The following is a 15,025-nucleotide window of genomic DNA, read 5'->3' as shown; positions in this document are numbered from 1 at the left end:
AGCTAAACGTACCACAGCCGACGGTTTGGAAAATCTTACGGAAAAGGCTAAAGCAGAAGCCTTACCGTTTACAATTGCTACAAGCCCTGACACCTGATGACAAAGTCAAACGCTTTGAATTTTCGGCGCGGTTGCAACAGCTCATGGAAGAGGATGCGTTCAGTGCGAAATTTGTTTTCAGTGATGAAGCAACATTTTTTCTTAATGGTGAAGTGAACGGACACAATGTACGAATCTGGGCGGTAGAGAATCCTCACGCATTCGTGCAGAAAATTCCCAATTCACCAAAAGTTAACGTGTTTTGTGCAATCTCACGGTTTAAAGTTTACGGCCCCTTTTTCTTCTGCGAAAAAAACGTTACAGGACACGTGTATCTGGACATGCTGGAAAATTGGCTCATGCCACAACTGGAGACCGACAGCGCCGACTTCATCTTTCAACAGGATGGTCCTCCACCGCACTTCCATCATGATGTTCGGCATTTCTTAAACAGGAGATTGGAAAACCGATGGATCGGTCGTGGTGGAGATCATGATCAGCAATTCATGTCATGGCCTCCACGCTCTCCCGACTTAACCCCATGAGATTTCTTTCTGTGGGGTTATGTGAAAGATTCAGTGTTTAAACCTCCTCTACCAAGAAACGTGCCAGAACTGCGAGCTCGCATCAACGATGCTTTCGAACTCATTGATGGGGACATGCTGCGCCGAGTGTGGGAGGAACTTTACTATCGGCTTGATGTCTGCCGAATCACTAAAGGGGCACATATCGAACATTGGTGAATGCCTAAAAAACTTTTTGAGTTTTTGTATGTGTGTGCAAAGAATTGTGAAAATATCTCAAATAATAAAGTTATTCTAGAGCTGTGAAATCGCTTCAATCATTTGTAATAACCCTGTACTTACTTCCATGTGACAAATGTTCCAAATGCTTGAGAATTAATGTGGATGTTAGAGAGATCGATGAAATAGAATGTGGAGCGCGTGGAATTGATTGATACAATACCCAGTGCGTTGTCTTTCCTGACATGCTGTCTTGGCTTTGCGTTATCCGTTGTGCTAAGTACTGAATTACACTCCTTCTTTGGCCGGGCGTAACTAAATTCCATTTACAGGCTTTGAGTACTTGTAGTGGGGTACAAGACGGTCGAAGTTAGCCTGGGAAATCATGTCCGGAAATATACCGTTTTCCCGCTTCACGCAAATACCACAATACACGTTGCTCTCTGACTCCTACTGCTTGCCGTCCGGATCCACTTACAAGCAGGGTTCGATGTGATGACCACCGGCGTCATCACAAAAACGACACCTCCGTACAATTTCAGCTAAACACGATCAACATCCCTGGTCTTCTAGCATCTCCTGCAGCCAAATCCGTGCCAGTAGGTCCTCCTCGGAAGCCATAGGGTTCTCGTAAATTTCGTGTGACTCCACAGATACACTCCTGGAAATTGAAATAAGAACACCGTGAATTCATTGTCCCAGGAAGGGGAAACTTTATTGACACATTCCTGGGGTCAGATACATCACATGATCACACTGACAGAACCACAGCCACATAGACACGGGCAACAGAGCATGCACAATGTCGGCACTAGTACAGTGTATATCCACCTTTCGCAGCAATGCAGGCTGCTATTCTCCCATGGAGACGATCGTAGGGATGCTGGATGTAGTCCTGTGGAACGGCTTGCCATGCCATTTCCACCTGGCGCCTCAGTTGGACCAGCGTTCGTGCTGGACGTGCAGACCGCGTGAGACGACGCTTCATCCAGTCCCAAACATGCTCAATGGGGGACAGATCCGGAGATCTTGCTGGCCAGGGTAGTTGACTTACACCTTCTAGAGCACGTTGGGTGGCACAGGATACATGCGGACGTGCATTGTCCTGTTGGAACAGCAAGTTCCCTTGCCGGTCTAGGAATAGTAGAACGATGGGTTCGATGACGGTTTGGATGTACCGTGCACTATTCAGTGTCCCCTCGACGATCACCAGTGGTGTACGGACAGTGTAGGAGAACGCTCCCCACACCATGATGCCGGGTGTTGGCCCTGTGTGCCTCGGTCGTATGCAGTCCTGATTGTGGCGCTCACCTGCACGGCGACAAACACGCATACGACCATCATTGGCACCAAGGCAGAAGCGACTCTCATCGCTGAAGACGACACGTCTCCATTCGTCCCTCCATTCACGCCTGTCGCGACACCACTGGAGGCGGGCTGCACGATGTTGGGGCGTGAGCGGAAGACGGCCTAACGGTGTGCGGGACCGTAGCCCAGCTTCATGGAGACGGTTGCGAATGGTCCTCGCCGATACCCCAGGAGCAACAGTGTCCCTAATTTGCTGGGAAGTGGCGGTGCGGTCCCCTACGGCACTGCGTAGGATCCTACGGTCTTGGCGTGCATCCGTGCGTAGCTGCGGTCCGGTCCCAGGTCGACGGGCACGTGCACCTTCCGCCGACCACTGGCGACAACATCGATGTACTGTGGAGACCTCACGCCCCACGTGTTGAGCAATTCGGCGGTACGTCCACCCGGCCTCCCGCATGCCCACTATACGCCCTCGCTCAAAGTCCGTCAACTGCACATACGGTTCACGTCCACGCTGTCGCGGCATGCTACCAGTATTAAAGACTGCGATGGAGCTCCGTATGCCACGGCAAACTGGCTGACACTGACGGCGGCGGTGCACAAATGCTGAGCAGCTAGCGCCATTCGACGGCCAACACCGCGGTTCCTGGTGTGTCCGCTGTGCCGTGCATGTGATCATTGCTTGTACAGCCCTCTCGCAGTGCCCGGACCAAGTATGATGGGTCTGACACACCGGTGTCAATGTGTTCTTTTTTCCATTTCCAGGAGTGTATTTAAATGGATTCTGAATCTTATATCCTTTGCGCTGATGAACTGTAAAAAAAGAGTACAGAAACAAAATTAACACATCCCTTTCAACCTATTACAAGGAAATCAATAATGTGTTTCAGTCCCGGAGTTTCAAAAAATTTCGAAATATGTGCTGATTATCAAATTTGTTAACAGCACCGGGAGGCCACAGAAATTCAAAAGTACAAAAACAGCTACAGCAACAACTAAAATTTTTTATGGACCTTACTGCTAAATTAAGCATACAGAACCATCTCGCCTGCAAGATAAGCTCCGAAACGTACGCCGGCTCAATGTGGCTATATGTGGCAGAGATCGGACGACGTCATGACACTGACGTAGCGCGAATACATTCGGGTGGCTGAGCTCGTTTGAGTTCTGGAAGCAACTAACGAAGTCTTTACAGCCTGTGTCTCCAGCATCACGAGGTGAATTGTTAGGCGTGGAAGCATACTGTAAGGTTTTCATGTTTTCTGCCATTGTAAACAGCTTTCCTTTACTATACTGGGATAAAGATGAATGAGATCCCTCAATGAGTAAGATGAATGACTCTCTGTTGAATGCAGTCTGTGGTGCGCTTGTTCGCCAATCTTATGGCAGCGCTGGGGCATTTTTATTTGAGGCATAGTAGCGTGCAGTTGAGTTTTTACACAAGGAGATTTTATATTTGTAAATATAAGAGAAATTATCTGGAATACCTTATTAAGGAGATGAAAACTTGTTTGCTAACATATGCTATTGATTCTGTTGATGGAGAAGATTTTTGGAGGAATATTTTTTGGGTAACCAATACATGCGCATAATGTATGTTTGCTTGTCAGAACTATTAATTCAAGGAAATTTTTCTCCCTCAGATAAATAATAATATTCATGATTAGTGTCAATTTGACCACTTTGTTTTCATTATGTCGCAAACAATGCAATTAGTGTAATTGTATGTAATTTTTGTGTTGAGCGAATTTCATAAGTGTTAGGGTCTTCTTATATTGAACTCTTTCTTGTCAGTAATCAGAGTTTAAATTTTGAAGAACAATTTTCTTTAAAGTGAAACCCACCTAGTTCGAATACTTTTGTAGTGTGTGCATTACGCCTTAAGCCACACTAAGGCACAGATTGTTTCCGACAAGGACAAACAAATTTTGTAATGAGTAGTTTATTTTTCTTCAGCTGCTGCATCTGCTGATTTCTATCTGCTTTCGAGAACATCTGTACACCCCACACAAAACAGCAGGCTGAACATGAGGCAGGTTACTTTTAATTCAGGGTACATCTCACTTTCCATTCCTTTGAGGAAACAGTAGATAGTCCGATATTGCGCTTTATATAACACAGCTTTCATAATGTACTTCAGTATTAAGTTTTAGTTAAACAGATTTCACCAAGCACAGAATGAGTTTCTTTTGTCATTTAATTAGGTTCATTCTCATTATTTCAAATTTAGTATTTCATTAAGACTTCATTTCGCGCTACTGTTCACACGCGCTACACAGAATCGTTCAACAGTCAGTATTGCTCAACAGCTGAACACGATATCTAAAGCGCGCGTTACTCGAGGAGGAAGTTTTCGGAAAAAGAATATTCAGTGTTTTAATAGATAGACAAAATTTTTGTAGAAAGTTTAGGATATAAATAAAATCACAAGACTGCAAATAGCGACTGTGAAAGCCTTTATTGTGTTATTCAGTTCAAGTGAATTTCAGAGTAACATGTATTGTCTTCTTCTTCTTCTTCGCTAGCGCTACAGCCCTTGGTGAGCTTTCGCTTCTTCAACAACTTTCCTCGACATTTCTCGGTGTTTTGCTGCCCTTATCCACAACCGGACACCCATGCAGGTGTGATCGACTATTACGTCGTCAGTCCATCTTCTTCTAGGTCTCCTTTTCGTCTAACAGAATTGATCACACCTTTCATCATTTTCTTTGGAATTCTGTCCTCTGCCATTCTCTCCACGTGTCCTAGTCATTACGTTCACTATGATTTCACAAATTTTAGTATGTACCTGCCCTGTAATTTCGCGTTGTAGCGTATTCTCCAGCATTCTTCCTCCCTTGCTGGATCGTAGATTCTACATCTACATCTACATCCATACTCCGCAAGCCACCTGACGGTGAGTGGCGGAGGGTACTGCGTAGTACTTTCCGCTCAGAGGCTCTTAGTGCTTTTTTATCATGTTCTGTCAACGCCCAAACCTTTGACCCTTATGTAATAGCTGGGTGGATTAGGGAGTCATATATTATTAGTTTTGTTTTTCTTGTAACAAAATGTGCATATTTCAGAGTAAACACTATTTCCTCAATGTATTCTTTCCCTTATAGCCTTCCCAATACTGTTATCATTTGTTATAAGGGCTCCCAAGTAGTTAAAAAGAGGTCACTCTTTGAAGTATTTCTCATTGGTATTTAGGTCTTTAGGGCCTCAGATTGTGACAGTGGTACACATTTTGTTTAGTTTTCATTTACTGACAAGCCACTTTTTAATGCATTTGTTTCCATTGCCCGGTATGTTTCTTGGAGTGTGTTGATATTTCGTCTTGCTATACAAAGATCATCAGCATATGTACGTATCTGGCTACTTTTCATAAATATCGTACCTCTTTTGTTGATTTTATTTCCTACACTATGCAGGGCTATATTGAATAGGACAGTGGAGAAATTATCATGTTGCTTCACGCCTCTACTAAAGTCAAAGCTTTAATATGTTCTGCTAACGACGTTTACTTTTGCTCTGTCTTTGTAATTGTCATTCCGACTAGTCTTATTAGTTTAGCACAGATGCGAGCTTCTGTATAGTTCTTTCTGGTTTCTGCTGTGAAAGGGTCGTTTGAAATCGATGAATAGGAAATGCAGATCTACATCATACTCATAGAAATTTTCCATCATATGTCTTGTTGTTGTTGTTGTTGTTGTTGTGGTCTTCAGTCCAGAGACTGGTTTGATGCAGCTCTCCATGCTACTCTATCCTGTGCAAGCTTCTTCATCTCCCAGTACCTACTGCAACCTACATCCTTCTGAATCTGTTTAGTGTATTCATCTCTTGGTCTCCCTCTACGATTTTTACCCTCCGCGCTGCCCTCCAATACTAAAATGGTGATCCCTTGATGCCTCAGAATTTGTCCTACCAAGGGATCCATTCTTCTAGTCAAGTTGTGCCAGAAATTTCTCTTCTCCCCAGTTCTATTCAATACCTCCTCATTAGTTATGTGATCTACCCATCTAACCTTTAACCATACAGTAAAGCTGCGTGCCCTCGGGAAAAATTACGGCTGTAGTTTCCCATCTTACGTCTTATCACAAATATTTGACAAGTTGTTCTCTGTCTGGTCGAAAGCCACACTGATATTTCCCTAGTATGTTTTCTGCTCACGTCTCTATCTTGTATTTCTTACCAAGGCAAAATAAGTTATTTACATCGGCGTTTGGATATCAGATCTAGAGATGGGCAAACTCGTTCATCCTTGGGAACTAGTTCACTGCTGCTCGTTCTTTTTTGGGAACCGTTCATTTTTACTCGTTCACCGTTCATTTGTGCTTGGTATATGGTTCTTATGAAAAACTGAAAACTAGTAGTGTAGGGTACTGAAGGATGGAGGGCACCAAGAGGGGGCACTTACAGGGTGTTTCAAAAATTACCGGTATATTTGAAACGGCAATAAAACCGAAACGAGCAGCGATAGAAATACACCGTTTGTTGCAATATGCTTGGGACAACAGTACATTTTCAGGCGGACAAACTTTCGAAATTACAGTAGTTACAATTTTCAACAACAGATGGCGCTGCAAGTGATGTGAAAGATATAGAAGACAACGCAGTCTGTGGGTGCGCCATTCTGTACGTCGTCTTTCTGCTGTAAGCGTGTGCTGTTCACAACGTGCAAGTGTGCTGTAGACAACATGGTTTATTCCTTAGAACAGAGGATTTTTCTGGTGTTGGAATTCCACCGCCTAGAACACAGTGTTGTTGCAACAAGACGAAGTTTTCAACGGAGGTTTAATGTAACCAAAGGACCGAAAAGCGATACAATAAAGGATCTGTTTGAAAAATTTCAACGGACTGGGAACGTGACGGATGAACATGCTGGAAAGGTAGGGCGACCGCGTACGGCAACCACAGAGGGCAACGCGCAGCTAGTGCAGCAGGTGATCCAACAGCGGCCTCGGGTTTCCATTCGCCGTGTTGCAGCTGCGGTCCAAATGACGCCAACGTCCACGTATCGTCTCATGCGCCAGAGTTTACACCTCTATCCATACAAAATTCAAACGCGGCAACCCCTCAGCGCCGCTACCATTGCTGCACGAGAGACATTCGCTAACGATATAGTGCACAGGATTGATGACGGCGACATGCATGTGGGCAGCATTTGGTTTACTGACGAAGCTTATTTTTACCTGGACGGCTTCGTCAATAAACAGAACTGGCGCATATGGGGAACCGAAAAGCCCCATGTTGCAGTCCCATCGTCCCTGCATCCTCAAAAAGTACTGGTCTGGGCCGCCATGTCTTCCAAAGGAATCATTGGCCCATTTTTCAGATCCGAAACGATTACTGCATCACGCTATCTGGACATTCTTCGTGAATTTGTGGCGGTACAAACTGCCTTAGACGACACTGCGAACACCTCGTGGTTTATGCAAGATGGTGCCCGGCCACATCGCACGGCCGACGTCTTTAATTTCCTGAATGAATATTTCGATGATCGTGTGATTGCTTTGGGCTATCCGAAAATACAGGAGGCGGCGTGGATTGGCCTCCCTATTCGCCAGACATGAACCCCTGTGACTTCTTTCTGTGGGGACACTTGAAAGACCAGGTGTACCGCCAGAAGCCAGAAACAATTGAACAGCTGAAGCAGTACATCTCATCTGCATGTGAAGCCATTCCGCCAGACACGTTGTCAAAGGTTTCGGGTAATTTCATTCAGAGACTACGCCATATTATTGCTACGCATGGTGGATATGTGGAAAATATCGTACTATAGAGTTTCCCAGACCGCAGCGCCATCTGTTGTTGAAAATTGTAACTACTGTAATTTCGAAAGTTTGTCTGCCTGAAAATGTACTGTTGTCCCAAGCATATTGCAACAAACGGTGTATTTCTATCGCTGCTCGTTTAGTTTTTATTGCCGTTTCAAATATACCGGTCATTTTTGAAACACCCTGTACCTCGCCCCTGGAGTATAGAGTTTTTATTCATTACAGAATTCTTAGACACTTTTAGAAGTAATTTCTGTGATTCTGCAGAACCTCTCGTTTAGCCAACCGTAGCCTTGTGTGGCTGATCGCAGGGAAATAATATAGGGTGGCGCACGGAAAACCGGCCCCGAGTACAGACTGCTCGCCAATTACGGACGATGTGTTGCCCGTTACGAGCAGATACAACAAACAGGCAAATAATTAGGCAGTGAATAAATAACAAGGTAATGCAAGCAACAATTGCGAAACAATCGATGACGATGTGTAGAGAGCTGGAGAAGAGAACATGAAAATCTCACGCGACGCCCATGGGCTATAGCTCATGTAGTCTTGTAAACCTGTTGGTGGCTGTTTCCCAACTTAATAGACCACAAGTGTCTTGTATAAAATTCTTCGTTTCGACTTCCTCTACATAGCTATGCTATGTTGTAAACAAGGATCGTTTACACCCTATATATACTTCACGTTGTCTCTGAGTTCGTAGGCGAAGTAGAGACTTTATGGAAGCATAAAATAAAATATGGTTTTCTCATACTTGCGTCACACGCTTAGTATAAATTAGGTTTTATGTTGCATTACTAAAGTTATTGCAGCAATAATAATAATAATAAAGTTCGCATTATAAAGTTTTTGGTATGAAAACTCCTGAACAAATGTTTTTGAGATAATAAGTAAATACGATTTTATGGCAATCTATGTCTTTTCAAATGGAGAGGCACCGCTTTTCCTACTGAGCCAAAATGACCCACAAACCACTTTTTTTTCAGTGAAACCAAATTAACAGCTAATGCAAATTGGAAATAACGAAACTTAAAAATAATTAGAACCTTCATAAATGTAATGTTTTGTATATGAAAGATACCCGAAAATCGTTTTATATGAATTTTCTTACACTAAAAATTAAGCAAATTATTGAAAGTTAGCTGCTAAATCAAGTCGATGAAACCAAAAAATATATGAATAACAAAAAAACATGCCTTGTTATAAGTATGTCTTCTGCTGTTCGATATAATGAAGTAAGTTGATATGTCCTTTTGTTACCTGAAAAGACGTACCTATTACACACAACGTAATTTTTATGTAATTTACGTAACTATAAAATACTTTTTAATTACCGGTCGTGCACGCTCAATAGCCAGAACCAAGTGCAAGAACAGTTTGGAACACATGTAAAATAGGCGAGCGCAGTGAACGGAAACGAACAACTGGATACCGAACTATCTAGGAGCAGTGGGCAGTGTAAATGAGACAGGTGGTCATGCGAAGAACGACGGGTGCGGCCGAGGGAGACCGAGACTGAGACGAGCACGCGACAGACGCTGGAACGAGAACTGCCGAAGTGACCGCCGCGACCGTAGTGAACTAGTGAACTATGAACCGATCGTTCCTCGTTCCCGGGAACTATAAGTAGACCGCCGCGACCGAAGTGACCTATGAACCGATCGTTCCTTGGAATTCGTTCCTCGCTCCTTTCGTTCATCTTGGTGAACAGTTCCTTTGCACCCATTCGTTCGCGAACTACCCATCTCTAATCAGATCCACAAGACGCAACTGCGACATCTTGTTCGAAAGTAAAGTAATGACCACGTTCGCTGTTACGTAGCAGCCGTGGTATCTTTAGGTGATTTCGGCAGCGACAAACGTGTGCCTCGGCAGCTACCATTCTCACCGAGAACAACTGCGGCGCGGGAACAGCGCGAAGAAGCGCCCCATTTGACGCATCCCGGGAAAAAGGGGGCGCCCTCGCGAGTGGCGCACGCATAATTCTTGCCTCTACGAGCTGCGGTGCGTGGCGAGGGGATAGAAGGGATGGGAAGGGGAGCGAAGAAGGGATGCGCAGCCGGCGGAATGACGGAATTCTTGTCATTTCAGCCGCCCTGGCGAGGCGGGAGGTGGCGGGGCCCGCTGCAGCTTTTCCAGCTCTCCAGTCAAGGGCTCCAGGCGCAGGATGGGGCGGGAGCGGGGGTGGGGGGTGATGTCTGTGTGAGGCGTGCCGAGGTGGCAGGGGACGCGCGGGGGCTGGAACAATCCCGGCATTCGCTTTGTGACCGGCGAGGCCGCCCCCAGATCGATGTCTCAATCCACTGCTGCCCGGGCAGCGTTCATTACGGCAGTCCAGGGTGGCGTAAGTAACACCACAACTACCCACCAGGAAAACAACTATCGAAGCCTTTCATTAGACGGCATTTGCCAAACCCTTAGGCTCCAGATTATAGCACTACAGGCGGTGGTGTAGGATGATGATAAGCTCACTATTTAGAGACGGGGAATCAGATAACTATTTCACGTGGTATGAGCTATTAAAGCAATAATGTGTAAGGGTAATGTTGTGATCACGATTTGATATCCATACAGAAATTGCACCGACTGTAACAGCCGATTGTGTCGGACTAAATCATTTGCACCCACCACAAGGCCATCAAGGCAGGGATCTAGAGTGAAATCTAGAAGTCAGGGTTACACACAACAGAAACAGTTTTGCATCACATCGATATCTCGTGCGGGTGTGTTGTAATTGTGACTGTTCAAAAATGGTTCAAATGGCTCTGAGTACTATGGGAGTTAACTTCTGAGGTCATCAGTCCCCTAGAACTTAGAACTACTTAAACCTAACTAACCTAAGGACATCACACAAATCCATGCCGGAGGCAGGATTCGAACCTGCGACCGTAGCGGTCACGCGGTTCCAGACTGTGGCGTCTAGAAGCGCAATTGTGACTGTTCCTGTAATGTTTAGAAAGTCACTCCTGACATTGCTTGTCTACACATTTGCCACGAGTGCTATCTACGGATAGAAAGCCACAGTGGAAAGGTTTCCAGCATTTGAGTTGAAAGTGAAATAGCAGTAGGGAGGCACTAGAAACGTCTGTGGCACAGTAGACTGAACGACCGTTTTGTCAGCGAGACGCTGTGTTCTAGCGGTTCTAGGCGCTTCAGTCCGGATCCGCGCTGCTGCTACTACGGTCGCAGGTTCGAATGCTGCCTCGGGCATGGATGTGTGTGATGTCCTTAGGTTAGTTTGGTTTAAGCAGTTCTAGGTCTAGGGGACTGATGACCTCAAATGTTAAGTCCCATAGTGCTCAGAGCCATTTGAACCGTCACGAAGGGCAATCGTGACCAATGACTGGGTCCGCATCACACGTTACTCGAGAAAGCTTGCCAACAAAAGAAGCTGTTCGTGGTGCCCGTCGGAGTCAAATCGATGTCGTCCGCAGATGGAATCGGTTCCATATGACAGGTATGTTGAAGACTTACAGCGAACAGGCCACCCTCGTTCGATGTGTGCACAGGATGGCCGATATCTACGACTTCTGTGTGGGCTGAGTACCCCTGAACATAATTGGGCGTCCGAAGAAGCTATAGGAGGACATCTCCGTTAGGAGACGATTGCATGATACCAATATCAAGTCGTGACGACCGTGGCGAGCACCACATCGTGCACCGCAAGAAAATGGACTCCTTTACGGATGGGCAAGAAATAATGCAAAATGGACTCCCGAGGATTGGGGTCGGGTGTTGTTTAAGGAAGAAACTCGGATCTGTTTGTACCCTGACAATCCCAGACAACGAATTTGGAGACAACCCAGTAATACCGAACGCTACTATCACTGTGTCACGCATGTGGAAGAAGGTGGTGATGGAGTCTGTTCTGGGGCAGCATTACATGGAGCCACCGTATATCTCTCGTGGCTCTTAAGGCAGTCTGACTGGTCTACAGTACTGGGACGAGTTTCTGCAACCAATAATGCGAACGCATCGCTAAAGTTTTCATGACACACTAATTTTAAAGGAAGACAACTCGTGTGCTCGCAATGCTGTTTCCGTGAAACGTTCATCCAGGATGCTACATTTACCAAAATAAAATGGCCTGCCGATTCCCTGGCCATGAATCCGAGCGACGTGTTTGGGATCACTGAAACGAGCAGTATTTTGGACGTCGGGAACAAAAATGTAGTCTGTGCGACATACGCAGAATCGCTGTAGAAGAGTGGGACAATTTCGGCCAGAACTGTCTTGATGATCGATTGCGTGCCACGACGGGTTCAAGCCTATATTCTATCAATGGGACGTTCCATCACGTATTGCCGTTGCTCAGGAGTGTCGTGTAAAACCGTTCACGGGAAAAGACAATTTTTCGTTAACGAGTATATTGGTTTTTTATTGGATGATCAGTCTCAGAGGCAATTTTTCTTTTCCGTGCAATGAATTTCGAAAAGAAGGAACGATAGATAAGTTTTGTTGAGGTGCATGTTTGCACAGAGAACAACTGTGCGTAACTAGATGTGGCCAACTTCAAACATGTATGAAACCTGCTGGATATCCACCACCTGGAGGGATTTTAGACTGGTCCATTTGTACGAACAGGATAAGATAAGATGTTGGTAAATCCTGGAACAAACTTATCAAAAGAAGTTATTTCAAGAGACCGACATACTGAGTCTGCAGAGGAGAAGTGACACTGTGTCGCCTGCGCTCTGTCCATGCTGCCCAGAGTCGAGCTGACGAGGGTTGAAAGCGGCGCAATTACTGTTGCCTAACCCTGGGCGACGATCATGTTCTTTTCTGCTGCTTTTCTGATTTATGTGCACTATGCAACTTGCTGTTTTATCACCATCCCATAATAAGGCAGAGTTATGTAATCTAGAAGTTTATGCTTCTGACTCGAGTCAATAAACGCATGCGTCTGAAGAGAGTTAGGTTACGAACTCTACTGTAACAGATGGGTGTGGACCCAGAGTGCGAGGTAGCTTCTGTCAGCAGGAGGGTTTTGCTTCCAGCTATTACAGACTATAGAAACTCCCTGCAAAACTGGCAGCGAGATGCGTAACTACGAGCAATAATAATTAGTAAATACTTGTTAGAAAACCAAGTTGACCATACGGGAGTATATACTCATTCTAACGTTTCATATTTGCAACATTATTTATTAAAAATTAACTTTAGGAAAGACTAATGTAAAGAACATGTGCGGAGATGGCCGACCTACGACGAAAATGCGCCCTGATCGGGCAAGCCGGAACCTGTTAGGTAGTCATCAAGCAGCGCTGATAGGTGCTCTGTGATGTGAACACGTAACTTGTTATCGAACAAACCAGTTATAGTTTCGTAGCTGATGGTGGTATAAATGTTAAAGAAGCTCCAGGCGACGACTACTTGGGGATTAAATGACTTTCAAAAAAAGATAGTGATCTTAGGTCCACCTAGTGCGGTGCTAGATATTATGTTTAGACATAGCGATCGTTATATTGACTTTTGGACTTTGGTCCTCCTCCACCTACACCTACATCTACATGTACATCTACATCCATACTCCGCAAGCCACCTGACGGTGTGTGGCGGAGGGTACCTCAACAAAAGCCCGTACCGAGCTACTGAGAGTCTCTCTTGCAGAGTCTTCCACTGGAGTTTATCTATCATCTCCGAAACGCTTTCGCGATTACTAAATGATCCTGTAACGAAGCGCGCTGCTCTCCGTTGGACCTTCTCTATCTCTTCTATCAACCCTATCTGGTACGGATCCCACATAGGTGAGCAGTATTCAAGCAGTGGGCGAACAAGTGTACTGTAACTTACTTCCGTTGTTTTCGGACTGCATTTTCCTAGGTTTCTTCCAATGAATCTCAGTCTGGTATCTGCTTTACCATTCCATTTTAAATCACTCCTAATAACTACTCCCAGATAATTTATGGAATTAACTGCTTCCAGTTGCTGACCTGCTATATTGTAGCTAAATGATAAAGGATCTTTCTTTCTATGTATTCGCAGCACATTACACTTGTCTACATTGTGATTCAATTGCCATTCCTGCACCATGCGTCAAATCGTTGCAGTACAATTGCCCATTACGCAGTCCCTGCAATTCCCCTCGACGGTGTCCAGGCACTTGCTGTTTTACCTGCTCCAAAGGGATAACGGCACACTTGTCGAAACAAAAGTCCCATGCTCATTTTGTTTCCGAAGTTCCTGGTATGACCATCAACATAGAAGTTATTACAATGACCAAGGGAAGGCCTTGCGATCATTATAGTGATTGCGCTTATAGTAAAGTGAAGGATTCTGAAGAAGTTGTTGTTACTTGGGTGTACTTACAGTAAAAATCCGGTCATTGTAAGGGAAGGATGCTTCGACGAACGGAGAAGTGTTTAAGGTGTAAGGAAGTGAAGAAGCAAGAGGAGAGGGCTAAGAGGTGTACCCGAGAAGAAATTACGAAGTTATCCACAGTATACATGAATGAAATGCGAAATTTTCATAACAAGTTTTCACAGTCACGCTTAACCCAGAAATTTCGAAGAGGACCTGGCGTCGTCGGTGGGAACCAACAAACGCCCAAGAAATTTGATGAATTTTATTTCAGGAGGATCTCTTAAAAATGGGAGAAGGCAGTACTTTTCTCCTAGTACACGGTACATTATAGCAGAGGTTAATTTTTTTAAACCGAAGACAAAGCAAAAGAAACCTTAAAAAGTCTTTCCATTTTTTGTGGGTGCAACATTTAAGAGCTTCAGCAAGCAGTTTGCTCAAATCTATGCCACACACACAGACTTAGGAGCCCGAGTGACGAAACAAACATTATTGCTCCTGTAGTTGCACAGTTCCCAAATAAGAAAAAAGACACATATGTTCGCCTGTTCCGTCTGGTTAAGCATGTAGATCCTTAGTTTTGTCCTAGAGAGGTGAACGTCGATTTTGAGACAGCTGCGATATCACCCTCAAATGACGCATATGGGTGTTATTTCTATTTGAAGAAGAGTTTATGGAGAAGGTTTCAAGATCTCGATTTAACTGAGGATTATTTCCAGAATGAAAATGTAAGACCTCACGTCGGAATAAATACAGCGCTGGCATTTGTAAAATCAGAGGACGTTAAGTAACGGATGGCTTTAGTTCATGCACAAGTTTCTGATAACCAAAGGCTCTCCATTTTTGACTACTCCCCATAGCGATGTGTAACTGCAA

The sequence above is a fragment of the Schistocerca nitens genome, chromosome 9 (assembly GCF_023898315.1).
Source record: "Schistocerca nitens isolate TAMUIC-IGC-003100 chromosome 9, iqSchNite1.1, whole genome shotgun sequence".
Lineage (NCBI taxonomy): Eukaryota > Metazoa > Arthropoda > Insecta > Orthoptera > Acrididae > Schistocerca > Schistocerca nitens.
Note: the sequence above shows the minus strand (reverse complement) of the source record.